A 4815-nucleotide genomic window follows, 5' to 3' on the forward strand; every position below is an offset into this window, starting at 1 on the left:
GGCATGAGGTTTACACTTGACCCTAGGTCACACAAGGCCTTCTTGAGGGTCATGGTGCCTATGGTACAAGGTATTGAAAACTTCCCAGGATCTTGTCTCTTTTGAGGTAATTTCTGCCTAGACAAGTCATCTAGTTCTTTGGTGAGCAAAGGGGGTTCATCCTCCCAAGTCTCATTTCCAAATAACTTGTCATCTAGCTTCATGATTGCTCCAAGGTATTTAGCAACTTGCTCTTCAGTGACGTACTCATCCTCTTCAGAGGAAGAATACTCATCAGAGCTCATGAATGGTAGAAGTAAGTCCAATGGAATCTCTATGGTCTCATTTTGAGCCTCTGATTCCCATGGTTCCTCATTGGGAAACTCATTGGAGGCCAGTGGACGTCCATTGAGGTCTTCCTCAGTGGCGTTCACTGCCTCTCCTCCCTCCCAAAATTCGGCCATATTGATGGCCTTGCATTCTCCTTTTGGATTTTCTTCTGTATTGCTTGGGAGAGTACTAGGAGGGAGTTCAGTAATTTTCTTGCTCAGCTGACCCACTTGTGCCTCCAAGTTTCTAATGGAGGACCTTGTTTCAGTCATGAAACTTTGAGTGGTTTTGATTAGATCAGAGACCATGGTTGCTAAGTCAGAGGTATTCTGCTTAGAACTCTCTGTCTATTGCTGAGAAGATGATGGAAAAGGCTTGCTATTGCTAAACCTGTTTCTTCCACCATTATTATTGTTGAAACCTTGTTGAGGTCTCTGTTGATCCTTCCGTGAAAAATTTGGATGATTTCTCCATGAAGGATTATAGGTGTTTCCATAGGGTTCTCCCATGTAATTCACCTCTTCCATTGAAGGGTTCTCAGGATCATAAGCTTCTTCCTCAGATGAAGCTTCCTTAGTACTGCTTGGTGCATTTTGCATTCCAGACAGACTTTGAGAAATCATATTGACTTGTTGAGTCAATATTTTATTCTGAGCCAATATGGCATTCAGAGTGTCAATCTCTAGAACTCCTTTCTTCTGACTAGTCCCATTGTTCACAGGATTTCTTTCAGAAGTGTACATCAATTGGTTATTTGCAACCATTTCAATTAGCTCTTGAGCTTCTGTAGGCGTCTTCTTCAGATGAAGAGAGCCTCCAGCAGAGCTATCCAAAGACATTTTGGATAGTTCAGAGAGACCATCATAGAAAATACCTATGATGCTCCATTCAGAAAGCATATCAGAAGGACACTTTCTGATTAATTGTTTGTATCTTTCCCAAGCTTCATAGAGGTATTCTCCTTCCTTCTGTCTGAAGGTTTGGACTTCCACTCTAAGCTTACTCAATTTTTGAGGTGGAAAGAACTTTGCCAAGAAGGCATTGACTAGCTTTTCCCAAGAGTCCAGGCTTTCTTTAGGTTGAGAGTCCAACCATGTTCTAGCTCTGTCTCTTACAGCAAAAGGGAATAGCATGAGTCTGTAGACCTCAGGGTCAACCCCATTAGTCTTGACAGTGTCACAGATTTGCAAGAATTCAGCTAAAAACTGATGAGGATCTTCCAATGGAAGTCCATGGAACTTGCAATTCTGTTGCATTAGAGAAACTAATTGAGGCTTAAGCTCAAAGTTGTTTGCTCCAATGGCAGGGATAGAGATGCTTCTCCCATAGAAGTCGGGAGTAGGTGCAGTAAAGTCACCCAGCACCTTCCTTGCATTGTTGGCATTGTTGTTTTCGGCTGCCATGAGTTCTTCTTCTTTGAAGAATTCGGTTAGGTCCTCTACAGAGAGTTGTGCCTTAGCTTCTCTCAGTTTTTGCTTCAAGGTCCTTTCAGGTTCAGGATCAGCCTCAACAAGAATGCTTTTGTCTTTGCTCCTGCTCATAAGAAAGAGAAGAGAACAAGAAAATGTGGAATCCTCTATGTCACAGAGGAAAAGAAAAATGGAAGGCAGAAGTAGAAAATTCGAACTTATCAAAGAAGATGAAGTTCGAATTTTGCATTAAGGAATAGTGTTAGTCCATAAATAGAAAGATGTGAGAAGAAGGGGAGTAATTTTCGAAAATTAAGGAAAAGATTTTGAAAACATTTTTGAAAAACACTAATTAATTTTCGAAAACCATGAGTGGGAAAGAGATCAAGTGATTTTTGAAAAAGATTTTGAAATTAGAAATCAAAAAGATTTGATTGAAAACTATTTTGAAAAAGATGTGGTTAAGAAGATATGATTGATTTTAAAAAAAATGTGATTGAGAAGATATGATTTGAAAAACATTTTAAAAGATTTGATTTTGAAAATTAATGACTTGACTATCAAGAAAAGATATGATTCAAACATTAAACCTTTCTCAACAAAAAAGGCAACATACTTTAAATGTTGAGTCAAATCATTAATTGATAGCAAGTATCTTTGAAAATAGAAAGAAATTGATTTTGAAAAAGATTTGATTGAAAAGATATGATTTGAAAAAGATTTGATTTTGAAAAATTTTGCAAACTTGAAAAAAATTGCATTGAAAAACAGAATCTTCCCTCTTGTGCCACCCTGGCGTTAAACGCCCAGAATGGTGCACATTCTGGTGTTTAACGCCCAAAACACTACTTTTTTGGGCGTTAAACGCCCAACCAGGTACCCTGGCTGGCGTTTAAACGCCAGTCTGTCCTTCTTCACTGGGCGTTTTGAACGCCCAGCTTTTTCTGTATAATTTCTCTGCAGTATGTTCTGAATCTTCAATTCTCTGTATTATTGACTTGAGAAGACACAAATTAAAAATATTTTTGGATTTTTAATAATAAGGAAAAATCAAAATACAACTAAAATCAAATAACAATGCATGCAAGACACCAAACTTAGCAGTTTGTATACTACTGACACTAATGATAATGCATATGAGACACATAAACACTCAAGTCAAGAGAATTCAAAGATCATAGTAAGAAATCATCAAGAATTACTTGAAGATCCTTAGGACACATGAATGAATGTATGCAATTGACACCAAACTTAAAATGAAACACTAGACTCAAAATATTTTTGGATTTTATAATTTTGTAATTTTGTTGATTTTTCGAAAATTAAGTGGAAAAAGAAAATAAAGGTATCAAAATTCTTAATGAGAATTCCAGGAATCATGCAATGTTAGTCTAAAGCTTCAGTCTAAAGGAATTAGACATGGTCAACCAAGCTTCAGCAGAACATTGCATTCAAGAGCTAAATTGATGAAGATCAATCAGCTTTGGTGATGATAAGAACATCACCTTGAAACACTAGAATTCATTCTCAAGAACTCTGAAAAAAAATACCTAATCTAAGTAACAAGATGAACCGTCAGTTGTCCAAACTCAACAATCCCCGGCAACGGCGCCAAAAACTTGGTGCACGAAATTGTGATCAATACTTTTCACAACTCAAATAATCCCCGGTGATGAAACCAAAAACTTGGTGTTCACTACCATGACATAAACACAACTTCGCACAACTAACCAGCAAGTGTACTGGGTCGTCCAAGTAATAAACCTTACGCGAGTAAGGGTCGATCCCACAGAGATTGTTGGTATGAAGCAAGCTATGGTCACCTTGTAAATCTCAGTCAGGCAAACTCAAATGGGTATGGTGATATACGAATAAAACTATAAAGATAAGGATAGAGATACTTATGTAATTCATTGGTAGGAATTTCAGATAAGCGTATGAAGATGCTGTCCCTTCCGTCTCTCTGCTTTCCTACTGTCTTCATCCAATCCTTCTTACTCCTTTCCATGGCAAGCTTATGCAAGGGTTTCACCGTTGTCAGTGGCTACCTCCCATCCTCTCAGTGGAAATGTTCAACGCACCCTGTCACGGCACGGCTATCCATCTGTCGGTTCTCAATCAGGCCGGAATAGAATCCAGTGATTCTTTTGCGTCTGTCACTAACGCCCCGCCCTCAGAAGTTTGAAGCACATCACAGTCATCCAATCATTGAATCCTACTCAGAATACCACAGACAAGGTTAGACCTTCCGGATTCTCTTGAATGCCGCCATCAGTTCTAGCCTATACCACGAAGACTCTGATCTCACGGAATGGCTGGCTCGTTTGTCAGGCGAGCACTCGGTTGTCAGGCGATCAACCATGCATCGTGTATCAGGAATCCAAGAGATATTCACCCAATCGAAGGTAGAACGGAGGTGGTTGTCAGTCACACGTTCATAGGTGAGAATGATGATGAGTGTCACGGATCATCACATTCATCAAGTTGAAGAACAAGTGATATCTTAGACAAAGAACAAGTGGAATTGAATAGAAGAACAATAGTAATTGCATTAATACTCGAGGTACAGCAGAGCTCCACACCTTAATCTATGGTGTGTAGAAACTCCACCGTTGAAAATACATAAGAACAAGGTCTAGGCATGGCCGAATGGCCAGCCTCCCAATGATCTAAGAACTAGATGTCCAAAGATGATCAAAGGATCTAAAATAATCCAAAGATGATAATACAATAGTAAAAGGTCCTACTTATAGAAAACTAGTAGCCTAGGGTTTACAGATATGAGTAAATGACATAAAAATCCTCTTTCGGGTCCACTTGGTGTGTGCTTGGGCTGAGCAATGAAGCATTTTCGTGTAGAGACTCTTCTTGGAGTTAAACGCCAGCTTTTGTGCCAGTTTGGGCGTTTAACTCCCATTTTGGTGCTAGATATGAGTAAATTAATGATTTTTCAGATTATCAATAACATTTCTCTTTTTTCATTACTCTTTCAAGAGCCAACAATTTTAACATTCATAAATTTCACTATCAAAAAATATGCACTGTTCAAGCATTCATTCAGAAAACAAAAAGTATTGCCACCATATCAAAATAATTA

General features: G+C 38.6%; 1 non-coding gene across 1 annotated transcript; it reads left to right on the forward strand.

Annotated features, from left to right (window-relative positions):
- The first annotated feature begins 1202 nt into the window (after nucleotides 1-1202).
- On the forward strand, nucleotides 1203-1310 carry LOC112766449 (small nucleolar RNA R71). The gene has a single exon (XR_003184348.1). It is a non-coding gene; the product is annotated as a small nucleolar RNA R71 (small nucleolar RNA).
- Nucleotides 1311-4815: the final 3505 nt, after the last annotated feature.

Source organism: Arachis hypogaea, chromosome 2 (genome assembly GCF_003086295.3).
Source record: "Arachis hypogaea cultivar Tifrunner chromosome 2, arahy.Tifrunner.gnm2.J5K5, whole genome shotgun sequence".
NCBI classification, from domain to species: Eukaryota; Viridiplantae; Streptophyta; class Magnoliopsida; order Fabales; family Fabaceae; genus Arachis; species Arachis hypogaea.